We start from the raw sequence: 22,289 nt of genomic DNA, 5'->3' as shown, positions 1-22,289 counted from the left end.
ATTTAAAGGGGAGCGTGTGTATTGGCCTGCATATGCAGTTCACACTCATTGTGAGGCTGGAGGTGCTGCTGTACCATGCATTTATTAGATCTGATGTGCTTTTAAAAATACCGTACACATGTATGGCTGTTATATACTTGCAATTTACCATTACAGACAATAGCCTGGATTCAAACAGCACGTGTTCTTCAAATTAACAGACAAAAAATATCCCCTATCTGGAAAGTTCTTTTTGGTGACTGCTGAACTCAAACAAATTGGATAATCTCCATTTCATGTAGGTCAGTATTGAGAACAGAAGTTGACTAAATACATCTTAATATCAAACGCACAGATAAAAGAAAGAAATCAGCCATTCTGAAATTGGGGTTGGCGGTCTCTTTTTGGCGTAGAACTGGAACAAAGGTGACCTTCATAAAAATGCTTCTCATTTGAATCTGTAAGATTATTACAAATGTCCATCATTTATTTGTTTATTTCATTTTTCTATTGTTTTTATGGTTTGTCTTGTAGCTAGAAAGTTACATTCAAATGACTTTTTTTTGCCCCTGCATAAGATGCTTTATATAAAAAAATAAAAGAAAATGAATACACAGTCTAAGAACAAAAAAATGATGCAGGCTTTATTGTGGAAATTGCCAATGCACTATTGAGATTTCTCTCCATTGGAAAACAGTGCATATTCCATTTAGCTTGAATGGCCATATTCTGAAATGGGCAACTTATTCTGTTTGGCATTTATTAATTTATTATAATATCATGGGCTCAGGCTGGGTGAGTCCAGCATTGTGGTTTTATAATTTAGTTCATTCCCTCTTGAAAATGGCTCAAGTCAGTTCTGTTGTTTTGCTCAGGCCCAGTTCCAGAAATTCTTATTTTCAAGGGATTGCGTATTTCATGTCACATCAAATGATCCTTTTGCCCTACAATAAAATCCCTCTCTATGTTGATGTCAATGAACTGTTCTTGTTGGTACAGTCTGGTCATGTCCTGCATTGACATTGTAAGTCACCTGAGGAAGAGCTGCTCTTCTGTTTGTCCTTACATATCGCACTAATGCGCAAGCATCATGGTCATAAAATGTGCATAGATCTAAATTCAGATGTAATTTTAGTCACTGTTCCTATTGAACACTAGCCAGTTGAGAAGACTCGAGCATTAGTGACCACACGGTGAAGTATAACTCCTAAAAACCCTCCATGAACCACAGGTGAAGCCATTTCATTTGAAAGACCAGTCTCGACTTTCCTAAGAGTGGTAAAATGGCAGAAAATTCACTTCCAGAACAATTTCACACTGCGGTTTGATGGCATGTTGTTTAAAATGACAAGATGACAGAAAGTTATACTTCTGGCTGATAAAAAAACTGTGCATGTGCCTGTGTGAATTCTGTATTTTATTTTGGCATAATTTCTGCTCATAACTTTTCTCTGGGACATCACCTATTAAAGGCAATCTTGCATGTTTTTTTGCCACTTTGCTGCGAATAATGCACATAATTCACAGGAAGACAGGACATAATGTTTTCATGATTTTTTCCCCCCTAAGGTACAAGATATTGGCCTGCATTTTGGAAGTAATTCTGTATAACCATAGCATATATTAAGATACTTTATTTGTGGAAATTGTACTAGTTATGGTGTAATAGGGTATTTTTACTTAATAAATTTACAATTTCTGTTCCTGGGGGTTTAAAAAGTGTCCAAAAAAGCAGTGATTTATATACATAATAGTGAAATAATACAGACCACCATAGGAGCTATTCAATCCAATCACTATGGCTCAGAACATTTCGAGGCGAGGTCAGTGGACAATGAAATCAGCCACAAAAGTGGGAGATTAGTCATTTTTAAAAATGAGGTCACAATTCTTTCAAAATAAAGCCGGCAGCACATCAGCCTACGTTCATATTCACGTAGAGGTGGCTGGGATTACTCTTTTTCTTTTTTCAAAATTCAATTTGCCATCATCTCTATATCCCGAAGTGCAGCTTTCTTTTCTTTCTTTTATCTCCCATTAATAGCTTAGTGGGGCCTAAAGACTCATTAACGGAGGATCGGTATCTCTTCCATATTTGCTGCATTGTCCTTATTGATCTCTCCTCCCTCACCTGCACAAAGGTACGCTGCCTGGAAGCATATTACTGATTAACAATGGGGAACAGAGCGAGAGAAAATTAATACAAACACACCAACAATGGAATGACGGAGGAATAAAATGAACAGACACACACATAAAGCCCTCTAATTAGTGTCTTATTTTGCCTGCTAGAAAAAATACCACCCTTTGTGTGATTTAGGATATTCATTTGTGGGAAAATGATGTATCAGCAGAAGATTAAAAAGGGTAATGAAAACGTATGGTGTGAAGTTTGAAACACCGCTTTACCGGTATCGATGGGGGAAAGGCCGCAGCCTTGGTATTCGGAGCGAGTCTGTGTTGGTGTTGACTTGCTAAATGGACCACGCGTCTTTTCGCAGACAGCTTGGCATTCAGTGCCGACGGTTAATTACATTTTAGTGGTGTCGCTTGGCACCCCGCGCGACACCGGCTCAGCTGATTCTGAGAGGAAGGTGAGTTTTAAACAAATCACACTCCGACTCACGCCAGTACAGAGACAGTGAACAAACAGCCCCCCCCCCCCCCCCCGCCCCCAACCCCCACCCCCCACCCCCAGAAAGGCTGTGCAGAGTGACTCATCCAGCCCTCAAAATATGATCCGCTTTGCATACAATAGCACAGGAACAGTCTGAGCCAAATATTTAATGATCTTTATTAGAAACATGAGAACATTTTCAGTTGAGAACAGGCCATTCAGAACAAGCCAACAGATCTTTTTTTTCCCCTTTGCCTTTTATTCAGAACAATAAAAAAGTTTATGGTAATCTTTAGTCCTTAAAAAAAACCCAGTAGTTCTGTCTGACCTGTAAAATTACCTCAAGTGCCCCGTGATGCTCATGATGAAACAGCAAACACTTTTTATGTTTTTTTTGGTACTACCTCATGCATATCTTAAAATTATGTCTACCTGTGTGTGCATACCCCAAGTTAAAACTGGGTGTGTGCGCATTTGTGTATAAGAGTTTGTGAGCTCGTGCAACCATGGTTGCTTGTGGTTGTCAGTGCGCTTGGGCTGTGAAGGACCTATGCATGCCTGGATGTGTGCTATTGTATGTATGCACAGTATATTTAATGTTGTTTTACATTATAGCCATAATATTACCTCCCAAATGATATTTCCCATATTTTCCTGATCTACAAATTGTCGATATAGTACAGACTTAATTCTATTTACACACAATTTGAATTTCATGATACACGAAAGATATTGGCAATATGTGCATTGACTTGGCACATATTTATACCAAAAGGCCTTGGCATGCTGTATATTTGCATTTAAATGCTGTGCACAAGGCTGTATAAACAGATTTAATGGAGGTGTTGCTCCCTGTGCTCAGTGATACCTTTATTACCCCCTATGACTTCAAGCATTAGTCACACGCCAAAAAAATCTCTTTTATATAATGATGATAATTGAAATATGCACATTCAGAGCATGCTGGCAATTAAATTTGACCCGCTGAATACACAGTCATGGTGCCCATTCACCTCCTCACGAGGCGAGGTGTTCCTGTTTTCGAGCACGCGCGCACACCAACGAAAACACCCGACTTCGGGAGGTTCTGCGAGATCAAACGCGCTGCCCGAGTTTCGTGAGGTCACGACCCGCGCCGCCACCTCACCTCCGAAACGACCGTTTTTTTTTCCCGGTTGCCTTTCATTTTGAGGTGGTCATAAAAATCCAATTAGGAGAAGAGCAGAGAGCGGACAGCGCCGGGCACTAAACCGCCGAGGGTAAGAGGCTTTCTTTTTCTTCTTCTTCTTCTTCTTATTCTTCTTTTAACGAGAGTTTCGAGAGTTGGTGCGTTTCATTAAATTAACTAGCATGGGCATGCAAAACACTAGCGCTCGTCACAGCGTCCCCCCGGAGTATTAAATCCACTTCGTCCTCCTGACTGAAACTCTCACACGACAAGCCGGCCAACTGCCGCCTGACACTCAGCCGTTTAATTTAAACGCGTTCTTCCCGTTGGTTTCGCTCCAAACCCCGCGAAACGATTTAAAATTAACAGCTTCTCAGGCTGAACATCTCCTGGTGTTTTATTTGAATGAAATTTCTTTCACTTCTGAGCAGTAGCATCAGAATTAGACGAAAAGCCAAAGATTTGCAGCCACATGTTGATGATACCTTTTTTTTTTTGCAGCACCTATTCATCGTCAAAACTTCAGCTGATAAGCACATCTGTTTAGCTCAGATGCATGGCTTTTTACGGCAAATGATCATATACATGGGAGAAGCTCAATATCATGCAAAGAAGTGGATTTCACGGTCCGCGATGCGATTTTCATGGCAATTAATTTGGAATGGTCTTACCTGAGCACAAAATGGCAGCCGAGATTCAGCCTGCTTATTCACAATCAATGCACCTCTTTGTATTTTTCTTTTTTTTTTTTATTTTAGCTTTGCTAACACTGCTTGCTAAATTAAATCATTAACGATGTTGACTCACCAAACTGTGAGGAAAGAAACAAACACACATTTTAGTCAGCGCTGAGAACAAATCAATGTTGTCCTTAATAAGCCTCATTAAGTGACATTTGAGTAAATGAGCACAGGCCTATTTACTGTTTTTTTTTTGTGTACTTCATCTACTGACAGTTTTGGTGATTTTGTGATTTCCAAATCACCTCCAATTAACCATGTATAATCTACAATTCAAAGCAAATTTCATTGCTTTGAATACCATTTTTGCAATTTCAATTATTTTTGAACTGTCCCATTAGCTTCAACTGAAGCTGTAACTGACCTCAGCCCTAAAATCCTGTCACTCTATCCTGAGCCCTACATTCACGTGCCAAATACAGGAATTCCTGAGACTCCCAAATATCCCCAAACTAAAATATCCCTCTTCCACTTCCCAGGTGGATCCACTTTCATTTTTCTCACAGCACATATTTAAAATACTCCAGCACTGCCTTCCTGTCCAATTACAGTAGTGAGTGACCCCATGAGTTTGACCTTTCAGAAACCGAACCCATGGTGGAAACAGGAAGGAGGTCACTGAACATGGAGGAGGTCAATGATTAGGTACCCAGAGTTCGTGCACGTCTTCATCACTGTTACTGTGGAAATGAAGGCTCCTTATGGGTACGTACCCTTCCCTAGCAGCCAGTGGTAACTTGTACCATGTGAAATTCAAAAAGTTTCTCTGAAACTTCCTGAGAACAGAAATCCGACGCAGGTTTTCTTTTCTTTTTCTTTCTTTTTAAAAGAAATATATTTGAGAGCCATTGATTATGGTGGCTAATGGAGAACGGGCTCTTCTGACAGCATTAATCATATTAAACTAATCATATTAAATTGTGCTTGATTATAGGTTTGCCATATGAACTTTCACAGTGAGAACATGGGAAAAAACCTCCACAGACCACTTTTCATTGAGGTGGTTGTGGGGGGGGGGGGGGGGATGGAGCCTTCTGCAAGTTGGGGAATATTTAAAGTACTTTTTGTACGGATTCTTTATGGAAGGAGTGTAAAAAAATTTTTTTTTTTTTTAAAAACCTTAAATGCTTTGGATGGTGTTCCAGATTTAAAAAAAAAAAAGCTTGTGGAACCTCTCTGCCAGTGAGATAGCAGCTCAATTATTTTTTAATATGTGCCTAACACATGTCAGCAATTAGGCTATGCAAAATCTCTGCTTAAAAACTAAATCAGATTCATTCAGCGCGCATGACGTGCGTGTGTAATTCCGTGTGACAGGAAAGCGTGCGGACAGGACGAGCCAAGAAGCCCCTTAAGCCCCCTGTGATCGTGTAATCTCCGGGTACTGAGTTATGGGACCTGACACTATGGCGTGTTCACGTTATTTTTTTAACGATGCTTTGCGGACCGCGCGCACACGCGTGTGCGTGAGGACATGGCAGTTATTTTTCACACACCGGGTCCTTCAGGAAAGCAGTTACCGTGCTAGCCAAGGCACTGTAAATCGTGGAGCCCGCGCCGACACATTAATTATTTCCTGATTATTTCTTTGTTGTTAGGGTGCAGAGGCATTTTAGCATCGTGGGTTATCAAAAAAAAAATTAGTTTGCTTAATAAAAAGCCTAGAACAAAATATTAACATGATTTTTTTTTTTTTTTTTTTGAGTTAGAAAAATCTTCAGATGGGGAAAACACAATCAAACGCAAACAATTTATGACGGGGAGACGGCAGGAAAATTAATGCAAATGGAAGACATTAGCAACTCTAAATTAAATTAGTCACTTCACTCAACTTTGCCAAGTGCATTTACATAAAAGAACATAATTTACGAATTATGGACCGCAGGAGCGGTCCGTCGGACTGTGGGAATGACAGGAGTACTAAACAAAGAGCTGCTGGGGAAATATATATCAAAGTGGTGACGATGGTTGCAGTGGTAAATAAGGTGTCATCATAATGGTGTCAATGAGAAAATGGCATGATGGTGATGATGATGATGATTATGATTATGCTGACGACAATGTTAAAGTAAAAATTCACGCAACTTTTGTTTGTGGTGGTAAATACAGCATATATTATATAGCATCATTCATTTCCATGAGTTTTAAATTAAACGTTTATTCAATTTTATTGTTTTCGACAAAATTTGTCTGTAAATTTGGCATTGTAATACAATTCCCAGCACATTTATAATCTGTTCCATTTTTGGGTGAATTTTTCCTTTGATGATGAATCAAATGTTGATGCTGCTGCTGCTGATGATGATGATGATGATGTTGATGATGCTACTGCTGCTGCTGCTGCTGCTGATGATGATGATGATGGTGATGATGCTGCTGATGGTGATGATGATGATGAAGATGATGTTAAAGGTAAAGAGGCAGAGGAGGATTATCATACTGCACCTCAGTGATGAAAAAGGCAGGATAAAGATAACAGAATAAAAAAACCCTCCCCACCCTGAGCCTTTATAAAGCCCTCTTCCCCAGCCTCTGATCAGACCCGTCAGTGGTGACTGGATTTTGCTTGATGTGTTTGGTAAATGTTTTGGATTAGAGGAAGCTCTCACAGCAACTGCGATAGCTGCAGTTTATGGTGCGACTCAAGCCTTCACCCCTGACAAATCTGATTGCGGGTTTTAAAGCGGAAACAGCTGCTCTGAAACTTTCAGGGGTAACTTTACTGCCTCCTCCCTCCTCGTCTTCCTCCTGCCACCCCCTAACCCCACTTCCCAGTAGTATTGGAGCAAACGAGTTTCAGGGGCCATCTACCAAACATCTGTTAACAAACGGCCAAACCCTCAGCACCACCAGGTATAAAAGAAAACCAGCAGCACTACTGGCCTCAAGGACCGGATTTGAGCACCCCTGGGCAGCACCAAATCCAAGTCATGCTATGGCCGCTCTCAAGATGATGGCTTTTTGCAGTGATGTCACCAGGCACCAGTGCTGCCTCAGAGAGTGTTGTAAAGAGGCATTTTGAATGCTGTCTGTGTGGTCCATCTACATCCTGTGACATTTTGTGATTGCACATTATCTGTGATGGAAACACAGGATGCAAATGGCTGATGTTTGTGATTAAGTGTCTTACAGTTTTTTAAATCTTTTTTTTACTATCCCTGTTGACAATTCTTTTGCTTGTACCAAAACCCGCTCCAAAAAGTCAAAATTATGTCTTATTAAAGAAGTTGAAACCCACATAGACAAGGAAACAAAAAATGGCTTTTAGCTTTTTTGTGAATTTGTTGAGGATCATGTTCATTACATCCTGTGGAACATAAAAGCAGTCGGGTAATGACATAACAATGTTAAGACACTAGCTTCTTACAGGCTATGCACTGTTAAACAAAGAATCACAGGAATGCATGATCACTACAAAACGCTTAATGTTTAAGGATGCACATCCTGCGCTGCATTAAATAGTCGTTGCGGGCTTAATTCTGTTTTCTCCATTTCATTGTGTGTAGCAGCTTTCACTGGTGAATCACTGAACAGAGCCAACCATGTTATAGCTTTGAAACAGCTTTCTCCACACAGCCCAAAACAGGACATTGTTGCTTTAATTGAAATTAGTTTACTCTGTTTTACGGAGAGGGAAGAGAGGGTGCGTAGCTCGGTCGCTCCAGTGTTGTGAAACTGGATACTCTCCTATATCATTGTTAGTTTGTGTGTGTTTTTTATGTGGTTACCTGCCATTTTCTTCTTTTTTTGGGGGGGAGAAAGAGCGGCAATGAGCTAATGAGTTTTGGCGTAAAGTGGTTACCAGCGGAAAGCATGGGAGAATAATGGCGGTCGTTAGTTTGGTAATTAACTAATTAATACAGTCTGGCCTACGCCTTTGTGTTCTCGGAGATTGAGCGAATGCAGCTGTTTCTCTCATAAAGGCGCCCGCAGTTTTATTAATGGAGAGCCGATGCGCTCGCACGTTAAGGACTCCTCGCGGAAACGATCGCCCCGCGAAAAAAAAAAGGCTGACGAAGAGAGAGAAGGAACAGACGCCCCCCCCCCCTCCTCTGCCGCTCAGCCCACACCCAGATGGAGATGAAAGAGCTCAAGCCACACTGAGAGGGATCTAAACAACAGCCACATGTCAGAGTTCAGAACTAAGTGAGAGAGAGAGAGAGAGAGAGAAGAGGAAAGAAAATCACTCACAGCTTAGAGTAGCGAGCACTCTGCTGGTCTTTCCAGCCAGAACGTTTTATTAAACCTATCAGCCGATGTGATTTCTATATTTTCGTTTCATCCCAAAATTTACCAGCAGAAGAACATGACAGAATGACACGGAGCACGGTTTTTTCGGTGATGGCTGCTTTTAAGCGGCTGGCTGGCTGGCCTTGCACAGAGTGGGCAGTTGGGTGAGATGGGCTACTTTTCGTGTCACTTTTAAAAACCCCATGTTGGGAATGTGAGCAAGCAAGCAACAGGTAAACAAAGCCACCATCAGCAATCGAACGAACAGCCAGGCTGACAGACGGACAGTTCAGGGCATAACCCCTGAATGAGGCTTTACTGCTGTGATAACCCCTGAGCGGCGAGACCTTTAATCCAAGCGGCGTTGGTAAAGAAAACACACCTCCACAAACTTTCTAACATCTTTGTGAGGACCGTAAGACGCACGAGCAGACCCTGCAGCGCAACAGCCGAGCCAGAGGCCCTAAGCCTTTTTTATCAGGCCTGTGATGTAAAGGCCCACACACACACACACACACACACACATACATGCACGCACACACGCACACACACACACACACACCGCAGAAGGCCTGCAGGACGTTCAGAGAGAACACGACCGATTACCTTTATGTTTACCATTCCGTAAACAGGAGGTAGGCCTATCTGCCCAGGTGGGATGTGCGCTATATGAGACAGCTGGAGTGTAGGCTTCTTCTTTTATCTTCCTTTTTTTTTTTTTGAACAAAAAACACTTTCTCCATGGGGACACATGAAGGCAGACCTCTTTTGTGGGATTGTGGTCTCGAGGAGTGGCGGGGGGAGGGGGGTGGGTGGCAGGGAGGGGGTGGTCCCCCATGTAACAGGGTATTCTGTGTAGTGCATTTTGTGTATTCATGGGCTGAGAGTCAAAAAAAAAATGTACAAAGGGTAAACAGTGAAAAAGAGCGGTTTCGGCCCAATCGCTGTGGTAGAGAAACGGCGGAAATCGCCATGGGAGACCAGCGCGCCGTTCCGAAGCTCGGCTGCTTTTACAACGGCGTCTCTTTGAAAGCAGTCCAGGCTGTGGGGAGAAGGGAGGGGAGGGGAGGGGAGAGGAGAGGAGGAGAGGAAGGAGGGAGGGAGAGAGAAAAAGGGATGGAGTGGGAGACGCTGGGTTTGTGGGAGTGGGGGAGGCACAGGAATGGCTGTGCAGTGGAGATGTAGCAGCAGGAATCTTTCTTTTTGTTGTTTACCTTTACATGACAGGTAAGAAAAAAAGTACTTAAGTACCAAGCAACAGAGTGATTAATGTCCTTTGTACTCTTTTGCATCACATAGCAGTGACTATTATTGGTGATGCTCGGTCTTCCACAGCGATCGACCACCAGATAGCTTGGCAAATTAATAACCTGAACCCCACCCCCAAATGCACTATAGTGGCCATAGCTCTTATTTAAACAGTTCACACACTCTAATGACGTCATTTACTGTGGTGTAACAGCATCGCGGGGAAGGGGGTTTGGCCGTCAATTTTTCAAATGTGACATTGGATGTCCCCCCCCACCCGCACCCCCCCACCCAACCCTCCCCTGCATGTCTCCTCGTCTGCCCTTAACCTGCTTTGAAACGTGACTCCAAGGTTTTCTCACACAGTCGAAATGAAAGCGCCGCGCCGCGGACGTCAGGGCTGTCCTTGGGCGTGTGGCAGCCATTATAAATAGCCCTGCCTCTCAGATCAATTTTTAACTGTTAAAATGATAACCCCAAAGCATGTCGTGAAATTTAAGCAGTGTACGTAAGGCGTATATAAGATATATTATATACAGTTCCCTTGCACTGATGCGCATCTATATTGCTGGTTTTCACAGAAAAAGCGTAGCTACTCAAAGGAAATGAATTTGTCAAAACTGAATTTTAAAAACTTGTTTGGTAATGTTATTTTAGAATTAGCTGAGAGCCTTCACGTTTTAAAATGGATCCGAATGGTTCACGCAAGGTTGCGATGTAACATTTTATCATGGAGTTTTGTTGTGTTGCTTGATTGGGGCATTCAAGGTTGCGATTTAAGACAGTGGAGTTTATGGTGGAGCTTTTTTGCGTTGTGTCTGTGTCAAAGTGACTGTGTCACTGAAAAAAAAAAAAACTGAGCTTATCTTTTGTTGTTTTGTTCTGGGCGGGCAGAAAGCAGCACGGTGCTTCAGACAGCCCATCCAGGTCATTCAAAGATCACCACGTACATCCGTGCAGCTTTGGCCTGTTTTATTATAAAAAAGTCCCTTCCTCCTCAGAGTGTGTTTCAGCCCTTTGTAAAACGATGAGTTTCTGTGTGTGTGTGTGTGTGTGTGTGTGTGTGTGGGTCCTCATCACAATGCAGCCGCCACTGCCACAGGCCTAAAACACTGTGCCTCTTCCCCAGATCCAGGCAATCCAATCTTTCCGCTGTGCTGGAATAGCTGATCCACACGTCATAAAGGTCCGTGCCCGTGCATGAGGATTTTCACATCGCCGGGTCGGCACTCTGAATGGGAAATAAAAAAAAGATTGTCAGAAAGTCAGAAAAGGAATGCCTTAACATTGGGCAAAGATGGCCATTCAGTATTGTGAAGAAACAGTTCAGATGAACCTTGTCTCTTAAGATGTGGGTACACCAAAACTATTCAAAAAAAAAAAATATATATTTCCCACACCAATACTAGATAGATCAATACCTATCTTTGTATTATCAATTTGGATAGTAAATTAATATTATATTATCTACTTAGATATAAGGAGGACACCAGTTTTGGTCTGAGAGAGACTCTTCAACACTACTAAACCGTGACTTCGTTTTAGTTTGTTAGCTGATGTGGATTGCATTCTTTTGAGACTTCAAAGCTGAGACTCTGCACAGATTGGATTTATGCCATCAGGATGATGTGGTAGTGCAAATGGATGCAGAGTGTTGTGAATAGAAGGTGTTGGAAATAAACCCCAGGGGTCCAGTCAGCACAGAGCACACAACCGGGCCCACAAGACACAGCACTCGCCACCATTTTATTCAGGTGCACAGGGAGACACTCACTTAATGCAGGATCATCTCTCAAACCACATTTTCTACCATTTTCAGGGTCTTAAACAGTGGCAGTCCAATCTGTTAACAAAATGCTTTAAAAAATATATTTGTAATATCTAAAACAGATTTGTTTTTAAATTGCATACAAAATACAAATATTTCAAGTCAGCGTTAATCAATAACATCTATTTCTTCTCATTCTGTTTCATTTCTGTCAATTTTGGCACCTGACTGTTATCAGTAGGCTACTGTGGTATAGTCTTGTTTCATATAAAAACATGTATTATGTTGTGTAAATGTTACCCGGTCTCTTTTCTTGTTTAATATTTGTGGCGGCGCTTGGCATTTAATCTGTTCTCTCAGTGCATCCTGCGGCTCTGGAGGTTGGACTTAGCAAGTTCAGTGCTGTCTGCGACTGTCAGAAACGGTGAGCAACAAAAACAATTTTCATTGTTTTATTCATGACCTGCACTGAGCCCCCAAGGTTGTACAATAAATGTATATTGTCACCGTAAATGTTTTTGTATATAGTCCATATCGGCTTTGTTTTGTCTTTCCTTTGTAATTATAGGCTTAGTTTTGAAGGTGGGTAGGGGTGTGTCTGTGCAGCGTGTGTGCATGTGTGTGCGCGTGCATATGTGTATGCTTCTGTCTGTGTGTGTGTGTGTGTGGGTGTATGTGTGTGTGAGTGTGTGTCTGGCACCCCACCAAGTCACCACTGGTCTTAAACATACACCATTGTTGTAATTTATGATTTCTTAGAACCACTCCTTGGAAAAGAACCATTTCCTTGCCCTTATTACAATCTGGGACACTTAAAATGCAAATGACTAACTCTCAACCTTGGTAAATCATAACTAAAGATAAGATAGACATAGTTCTACATGTGATAGATCCAGACACTTGTCTCCAGGGTGCTGCCCAGAAACCGAACTGTGACCTTGCCCTGTGCCAGATAGGGAACATCAGAGATAGGGCCTGTTGCACTCAAATATTTGCTTAAAGTATATTTAGAATGAGCACAAAGAATCAGGCAAAAAAAAAGAAAAAAAATCAAGGAGAATTTTTGAATGAATGATTAGCTAACTATAAAGACTAAATGAATGTAATAATGCATTGATCGTTAAATACATTATTCATCTGATTGATTGATGTATGAAAGATATGTCCTTTTAAAAATGCAAGGGACAGATTGTATCCCTTCACTGTACATGAACAGTGACTAGAGAGAGTGCTGCAGGTGGTGGTGCCACAGAGTATACAGCACTGCCTATGCTAGTGGTAGGAAGGGTAGAGGACAGGTAGAACATTTCAGGCAATGAGAATCTGCATTGCAGTGCTGGAGAGCTGCAACGTGCCAACTGGGGAGTTTTATTCATTTATTTTTTAAATTTGATAATTCTCAAGGAAGATATAATACTCACGCAGAAGTCTACGTCAGGGCTGCCAGTGTTGGCATTTTCAGCCACACTGGCAGAAACATTAGACATTTCACACTGGCACACAGCATTGAAGAGCATATCTCTCTGGTGCTATTTTTGACCCTTTCTCTAAAAATCTTATAAACTTAATCATCTCCACAGTGATTAGTTGTATGAAGTCAGTTGGATGTTATTTATTAATTTATATATTAGATATTGCTCATCAGAGATAAATACTACCTTAATACTAACAATGCATATTGTAATCATAAAGAGGTTTCTGTTTCCGGTCCTTGGCTAAAGACATAGCTTTACTGAGATGATCTAGCAGAAATATTGTGCTGTTTGAATGGCAATTCCAGCAAACATAAGCTACAGTATGTTAGTGACTAAATATAATGGATGCCTGCAATGAAATTAACCGAATGTTCACCCAAACATGGGGTGACACGTTATTGGTCCAGAGCCCATGCTCTTTCCAAGCTGACCACTGCCATCATTGGTGCTAATGAGGCGTTTAATCAAGGGTGGCATTTACTAACGAGCGCTCGTTAGTGGCAGCGTTGATTTTAGGGCCATAACGATTCATAGTGGCCCGGTATCTCAAGCTGATCAGTGTGTTGCATGTTTGAATGGATTGCAGTGTAGTGTGTGGAGGAGGAGGAACTTGGGCTTGTGATCAATCAGCTTACAGTTTTAAATGACAGATAGGAGAAGGTAACACAAAACTATGGGGCTTGTGAAAATACTCAATACAGCCTTAATAGCATGAAAGCTGTTTTAGTAAAACATAAGTAAAAATAAATACTACTTACCCGTGAAATTAATTAAAATAAGTTGCCAATGGTTATTTAGTGTTAATAAATGTGAAATACAATGATGGTCACTGTGGTTTCCAGATCCTGTAAAAAAAAAAAAATAAATAAATAAAAAATCAAAAATGTACAATCAATCAAATAACATATTTTCATACACAGTCAAATATTTCAATATTAAGTCACAGCTCCGGAAATTCACCCATGAGCCCGGTGCTGAGGTTCCTCACTCAGCAAATAGACTCTGAGTTCCATTTGCTGCCATTTTGCTATTACAGTTCACGCGTCAGTGCACATCGCTTTATCCTCCCCAATCGGAAAAACCCTGTTTGGATCTGTTCATGAAAGCCCAAGCCTGATGTGGCTTAAGGCAGTGGAGTGGATTATCCCCCCCCACCCCCCCCAACCAGCACCCACCCCCCTCCAAAAAAGGAGTATATGTGCACAAACATCAATTTCAGAGCTGCTGTTTGTAAGACAGGGACCAGTGGGCACTCTGCAGTCAGTGATTTGTGTTGCTGAGCAGGTGAGAACTTATTCCCCATGGTAACTAAAGCCATGGGTACAACCGGCCATTCACCAAACTATATTTCTCATCTCATCTCACATCCAGGATAGGCTCATTATATATTAATTTGCACGTTTACTCTCGGAATTATTCTGTGATAAAATGGTAGAATTTAGCAGCAGCTGACGTGCTCTTGACTACCTTTTTTTTTGAAACGTCTCCCTTTGACACGACCCCATTCTACAAGCGCAATTACACTTGGAAAAATCCAAAAATCAAAAAAGTTCTTCCCAATCGCAAAATCGAGCAGGTCCTTTTTCTTCCCACTTGAACATGAATTATCACACGCACAATATCCGTTACAATATCCCTATTAGGACAAAGATTTAATCATTTAATCTCATAGGCTCTCATTACTGGTGGATAAGTAATTATATAAATTGTGAAATGATAGAAAAATCTAGGTGCGGCACACTTTCCCTGAAGCTCTGCCTGGGAAAGCTTGGGCTCCACAGCCAAGCCTGGTTTGACAGAGCAGCCCCCCCCCCCCCTCCTTCCCCTCCCCCATCCAATTACGAGCTAGCTGATTGGCTGTCCCGCTTCCCTGGTGGGGTGCATGCGTTTCGGGGGCTGCAGCTGTCACGGTGTCTGCGAGGGAGCGTTGGGGACACGCTGCAGGTGCGACGGGCTTTTGGGAGTTGCTGAAGAGGTAGGACTGGGGCGGGATTATTATACGCTGGGCTGACAGGGAGTCTCGGCTGTGCTGCATACCTTCCTGTCATTATGCTCACCCCCCCCCCTTCCCCCCCCCCCCCCCCCCCGGCCCCCAGACACCCCGCCCTGTGGCTCACGGTACAGGGGGGGTTCTACCAGCCCCCCCCCCCCCCCCCCACCCCCTCCTCTGAGATGCTGTGGCAGTTCCTCATTGCCTTGGGACATGTTGCAGCAGTTGGGCCTGATCAGGTTTTTACACAAAATATCAGTAGTGTGACCGTCTGCGCCCATTTCACAGCCCGTGGTTCCACTCCACGTTTTTTAAACTTCTTGGGGTCGTTCACGTTTCCGTAGTTAAAGGGTCTCGTTGGATGAAATCGTCTTCTGCAATATGAATAAATGCAAACGAGCTTCCGGAATCAGCTCTCACATGACACTGGAGCCTGAAGGCTCCCCTGTACCAGCTATAGCTGCCTCATAGTGCTGAGGGATCTTGACAAGATGATTCATAAATTTAATCCTGGGCTGGATATAATTGCATGATAAAGACACTGTGAATGTGAGTGAAGAAAATTATTTGGTGTATACATTGGATACACATTTTATAGATTTAGAACACTTTCGAATACATTTGGTATACATTCGATACAGTTGGTTTCTTTCCCCAACCATAAATATTGCCATTCAAGGCATGACATAAAGATATTGAACATTTGAGAGAAACCCCCCTACCTCTCAGCAGGAGTCCATTACCCAGAGTGCCGCGCTCCTGTTGGGCTGCATCGCTTTGCTGAATCCCATCAGCCTGACCATTATATCCAGCCCCCTTTTCTAATCCCATCCAATTTGATCAGGCCTCCCTAGAATATCCTGTGAAATTTGTTCCACTTAAGAAAATGATACATCCAGCACAAGAGGCTGGCCGGCTCGAGCAAACAAAGACAGAGGGGTGGACAGAAAAAGAGAAAGACGTTGACAGAGAGGCAAAGAGAAAATGAGACAGAGGGAAAGGCCGTGCAGTGGCAGGGGCCTTGGCGATTTTGATAATGGCTTAAAGGCCACAATCCACTGGACTCAACAGCAGCTGTGGGAGAGAGTACTGAGCAGGACGTAAGCTGTTAATGCTGAATGAATAAAATATTCAATTACGTTAAAAAAAAAACATTTCAAAGTCTGTCATGGTTTTACGCTTTTGACCCTTGGAAAAAATGAAGCGATTCACTTATAAATCTGGCTCATAAGTGGTGTGAATGGCAAAACTTTGTTCAGCTGTCATTCAAAAAACACAATCTGACAAAAAGACATTCTGTAATGTCTATCAGCGGCGAGGGAGGAAATGAAAAAGATAAGGCTGCGGTGAGTGTAGGAAACTTAATTATGGTAAGGTGCCACTTTACGTGAAAAATCCAACCCCCCCGACTGATCCAGCAGTGACGTGGTGGAATTGTTATCCTCTGGAGCCGGTCCATGATGACCTTTCCTGCACAGACATCAGTGACAGACGACGGGCGGGTTTTTTCGATGGCTCCCGCGTCGGCAGCTCCCGCTAAGTCATTAACTGAGAGTCAGTGGGGGACGCCGTCGCCCCTGACGACACTGCGTATCATCCCGGGTGCCAGAGTGGGTTCTGATACCATTGTTTATGCTGAGTCTGGGAGAAGGCCTGGCCTGTATCGTACCAGCACTCTGTCCCACATTCCCCCCCTCCACCCCACTGCCCCCCTCCCCCACCCCACTCCAAGCCCTCCTGCCTCCCCACCACTACCAAGCAAACCCAGCGCCCTTGGAGTGAGGGGTGGGGAGGGGTGGCGGGGTGAGTTCTGGGTCACATACTGCCACCTGTCTCTCACTTGCCCTCTTTGACAGTCAGACGTCTGAGAGTCTGGTAAAAGATGAGGTCAAGGAAACAGCCACCCCCCCCCCTCCTGGCTGCTCTTCATGGTTAAAATGGGCGGCGGGTGGGGGGTGGGGGCCTCAAACGCGTTCCATGGGGACAGGGTGGAAGTACTGCACAATGCCAAAGTTTTCTTCTCTCCGCCCCGGCACTTAAGGACCTCGGACTGAACCTGCCGCCATTTTAATTGATCCAATTTTAGCTCTCTTCTCGAGTTTCCCGAAGGCTGTTACTCAGAGAACCGGGCGAAACCTGCTGGACTGCGACCCTCAGGGACCGGCGCTGTTGGGGTCTCGTTCGTTCAAAGAACACTCTTTTTCTTTTTAAAAAACACTTAATTCCTCATTCCCGGTTCAAGGGCCGAGAGCAGCCCATTTCTACGCGGAAGCCGTCGCAAATACGCACCGCGCACAATGCAATTCATTTTTTATCTGTTATAAGCGAAATTGCATATCGGGGGCCTAAAGGCTAATTAGTGCTGCCATGACAAAAGACACTGGCGTACTCGTACTGGATAAAGCCGATTAATTACTGTGTTCTGAGACAATGGTGAGATTTTGAAATGGCATTAAAGAGAAACCACATTAATGTCCCCTCAGGAGGGTCCTAGATTGTGTTTAATGGCCCGACAAATGGCCATTTGACAAAAGAACCGCGGGCATGTTAAAATGGCCGAATCACTTAAAATCAAATCTGTCTCTTTTTTTTTTTTGTCTTTCCTTTGACTGCAGCTTCTATGCTTCTACAATATAATCCCTCATCAGAGTACATGTGTGACACAGAGATTAAGAGCAGCAATTGATCTAAAACTCAAGCCAACCCTCAAAGCCAATATTTGGAGTACCTTTTTTTTCTTCCTTTTTTCCTTTCGTCTGGTGTCATCGCGATGAGGACACAGCGGACCCTGGCCAGTTTATCGTCAATATTGTCAGGGCTCCTCTGGTTGTGTCTTCCATTTTTAAAATAGGAATAGAATTTCAATCCAAACAAACAAACAAACAGGTTCAAACAAACAGGCTCATTCATCACAGGAACAGCATTCACATGACAAAAAGTATAGAGCATGGAGGTCTTTTAATGTTCATTATGTTTCATTCAATTGGCTTTAAGGTGATTAAATTTAATCAGGTGATTAGAGTAAATAACACGGATAGATTACAAACGTACTCACATCAGATCCTCATCAGATCCTACCACACTTGGATGCTGGATACTCGGATACAAGAAAATGATATTCAGAGGAACCGGAGAGACACGGTGCACTGAATAGATGTTTCTTTAACCATAAAACTCCAAAATCTGAAAGTTCAGAGGCCTCTGATGACCAACTGAAACTTCCTGAGTAATTTAGCTCCCGTTTCCTGTTTGCCTGAGATGGGAGTCCTGCTGCTCCTCCAGACTGCCCGTGGGAAATGGAGACCGGAGCTGTCCGCCCGCGTCACTCAAAGTCCAGAAGAGAGAGAGGAGACGGAGCCTAGCGCTCCGTGTGCACTTCCTCAAGCACGGGAGAAAGAGTACGCTGCCACTGTGCTGATTGCCGACTCTTATGGTCGCGGTTTTTCCACATTTAATTACGTTTGTAATTGAGGACTCTCGAATTTATCACACACTGTGTAATTGCAGGCGCTTGGACCACACAAAAAAAACCAGGTCCGCTGTAAGGTCTACTGCGACAATGAGTTTCGTCATTGAAGCTGATTTTAGGATTTACTTGGATAATCTCCGGAAATCCCCCTGATAAATTCACCCAGTCAAAGTGCACACTGTTCAGTATACTGCAAGAACAACTGTTCAGAATTAATTTTATTGGGTTTTTTTTTTTTTACGCGTAGTAAAAGTTTGACGACATCCCTTCTATGAGTCATGCTGTAAGGATTGAGTCATGACAGATTTATGTTCATAGATTTTAACGCATTGAATACAAAGTGAGAACTGATTTATATACTGTATCTACAGTAGTCTGTGATTGAGGACACAGTTCATTGTCTATAAAGTTACTGCAGAGTATGTCAGGAGATGGTGGATGTATGGAGGATGAGGGCAATGGTCAGATCAAACATTGCAATAGCTTTGGACAAAGCCTTGATGCTTCTGCCGTAAGTAAAACCCAAATGTATTTATTTATTTTGCAATTTGTGGGCTGACTGTATCTTACCAGGCTGTAAACTCACCACTACAACACAAAATAAGACTCTGGGAAGTTGACATTTAGTTGCAGTTCTCGTTAGTAAGGGCGTAGCTCAAAATTTTTCCCTATGTCAGCATACCGTTTGCTGACAAAGTCACTGGGAGCACAATAAGATGATTTGAATTAGATATAAGAGCTGCAGTATGACATCACCAGATCAGAACCTAGTGTTCGTAATGTACCGGTAAAGTGCTTCGTCCATTATCAACTTGCATTTAACGTTTTAGTTCCTTCTGAAGACTTCTGTTGTATTTTAGAAGGCTAAAGAGTTTTATAGAAACAACCTGACTCTGATCCATGATACAAATGCAATAAGAGGCACCAAATTTGTGAGAAAAATACTAAATATAAAAAAATCTGATGACATGGTCCAGGGTCTGTACTAAGTCTCTGCAAGTTTAACTGTTCACCTGTTGTTTTCATGATTAATAAAGATTCATCAAAATTTGGACTAAACTCTGAGAATAATGTTCTTGTATTCATGCTGAAAAAGAAAATGTGTTGCAGGCTCTTGATTTGCAGAAGAACAGCACATTCAGTAACACCTATTGTGCACAGAAAGTGAATTTTCTGCTGGCTGAAATATTACTAATATGAATGCATTGCCTGTAGAGAGATAATACCATGCTCTCTCTCTCTCTCTCTCTCTCTCTCTCTCTGTCTTTCTCTCTCTTTCTCCCCTTACTCTCTCTCTCTCTCTGTCTCTCTCTCTCACAAACACACACACACACACACACAGCATGGCTGGACTGTATGTTTGGACACCGCTGTTTAATGAAAGCTGAGCTGCTAGGCAGGCAGGGTGACACGTTAAACGAAATCCTCTGACTGTAGCTAAAATGGCTGAGCTCTAATCCACTCCGCTCATGGGGCAAAAAGGTATCCACTTCTCTGTGAAGGAGGAAGTGCTTCCCTCCTGCTGAGAAGGAGACTGAAAGAGAATCGTATGTTTCTTAAGACACTTATCCAGCTGAATGCGCTCTCTGGTGATGGAGGACTGACCTGGGGGGCGTGGGGGAGATTTTCTGGCCTTTCCTGGTGTGTAGAGAAGCCACACCCATGGGATACTCTTAGTTCGAAACCTTGCATCCCAGCGTCCCTGTGTCATCTACCTGCTCTAGTTTTGACATCGGTGCTGTATCAACACCCTGCCAATCAAGCAACTTAAGGCCAATTTAAGCCTATTGAGCTTTCTCTGGCAAATGCCCTAATGAAGAAAGATTGTACTGTTCTGGATTTACAGATGGCAAATTTAGCCGCTTTATCAGATGCTCTTGTCAGGGAAAAATCTGCCGTAAAACTTTTTGAGAGTTACTGCATTGCTATCCATCAGTCTTGAATAAACAATTAAAACCAACTAAGCTGGCCTTAGTGACCTCAGCAACAACAAAAAAACTGATTGAGATATTTAAAAAACTGCCAAACCTAGCTGCAAATCTAACCGACAGAGTGCTCTCAATCTTTCAGGTTCTGGAGATGTTTTCTGAACTATTTTCCAAAGTGCTGATCAGTAATGATAATAATTTTGTCACATCTTTCTTTGTCAAGCTTTTGGTCTTTCCGAAAACTGCTCCACGCTGCTTTGCATTGCAGTCTAACGGGACTGTATAAACGAGCCTTGAAATGGCCATAAAATAACCTCTCTCAAAATAACCACTGCATAGCTTGAACGGGACATTTATTTATGTAATTTTCCAGCAGTCCATTACCAGGCATTCTGTGTTTCACCCGACAGACTAATTTTCTTTTTTTTTTGTTTTTAACGGAAGCATACATTGTTCTCAATGTTCTCACTACGGCGAGCAGAGAAGAATACAATGTGCTCCTGAGGAAATTTACTGTAGTGAACAACTCTACAAACTCAGCAGCCTGCCACAGTGCAAGTAAGGAAGTGTTTCTACAGCGCAAAAAAGCATAAGTATAGGAAATTAAAGTCGGAGCAATAACTGCTGACAGTCATCCATTGAATACATTTGTAGACATAAATCAAGCTTTTATTTCGGGGGGGGGGGGGGGCGGAACCATATTTTAAGTCTCATTTCATGTCTCTGCATGACATCATTTGACTGCAGTGCAAAGCAGAGTGGAGCGAGTGACAAAGAAAGATGGGACAAAATTATTATCATTACCGATCAGCGTGGTGGAAATAGTTCGGAAAAATAGGTCCAAGTTGAACAAAACCGAAATGATGCTTCAAATGGTGATCGCTTTTTGATTATGGTTAAAATTGCCTGTCTTGCTGTAGATTTGGTAGGTTTTAGGAACAGAACTGTAGAAATGAATTTTGGTTTTTAAAGTCATTGGGAGCTATGTACAGGGAAATCTGCTGTCCAGTATATTGAAACAATGGCCAATTTTTTTTCCCCCGTGCATCATATTTTGTACAGATTCGCAACGAAGATGTCTGTGCTCACGCCACCATCAGTCAGGCAAGCATGGCAATCCGCTTTGGGTTCTGCTGGCGGAACAAGGCCGACGGTTGGCTGATGGCCAGGATCCTCGAGCCGCAGAGCCTGGTCTGAACTGCTGGTGAGCGTCCTCACCAACTGTCATCCACTCAGGAGCCCCCTCAGTCTTTCTCAGCAATAGCAGTATGGCACATGAAGTCCATATTGCCATGGTCACAGAGGGAAAGGTATTAACGTGTAAAAATTGTAAAGAGCACTTGGGCAAAGAACCGGAGAACAGGGCCGCAAGCACACTGAGAATTATTTTTTTTTTAGGCCTCTTAAACGTTTATATAACTGCTCAGAAAACTTAATGCAGACAATCACGTAAACATGCCGATCAGCACGAAGTGAACACTTGTGAACTGAACAGCTAGGACTAAAGAGCTCGGTAAGTGTTTGCCAAGCACTTGTTAGCACAGACCGGGCCAAGGCTGCCAAGCTGGTACTCCGCACATAATGGTGGAAAAGTGTAAACAAATACAAACATAGAGACTGTAGGCCCCTCCCCCCTTTCATTAAACCTCTGCTTCCCATTAAAGAGTACTGTAGATA

General features: G+C 42.7%; 1 long non-coding RNA gene across 1 annotated transcript; it reads right to left on the bottom strand.

Annotated features, from left to right (window-relative positions):
* Positions 1-13,453: 13,453 nt before the first annotated feature.
* On the bottom strand, positions 13,454-18,502 carry LOC118228227. The gene is made up of 3 exons (XR_004765423.1): positions 18,271-18,502; positions 17,944-18,048; positions 13,454-14,070 (listed from the first exon to the last, which is right to left on the bottom strand). It is a non-coding gene; the product is annotated as an uncharacterized LOC118228227 (long non-coding RNA).
* Between the last annotated feature and the right edge of the window lie 3,787 nt (positions 18,503-22,289).

Source organism: Anguilla anguilla, chromosome 5 (assembly GCF_013347855.1).
Source record: "Anguilla anguilla isolate fAngAng1 chromosome 5, fAngAng1.pri, whole genome shotgun sequence".
Lineage (NCBI taxonomy): Eukaryota > Metazoa > Chordata > Actinopteri > Anguilliformes > Anguillidae > Anguilla > Anguilla anguilla.
Note: the sequence above shows the minus strand (reverse complement) of the source record. Positions and strands in the feature narration are given on the sequence as shown.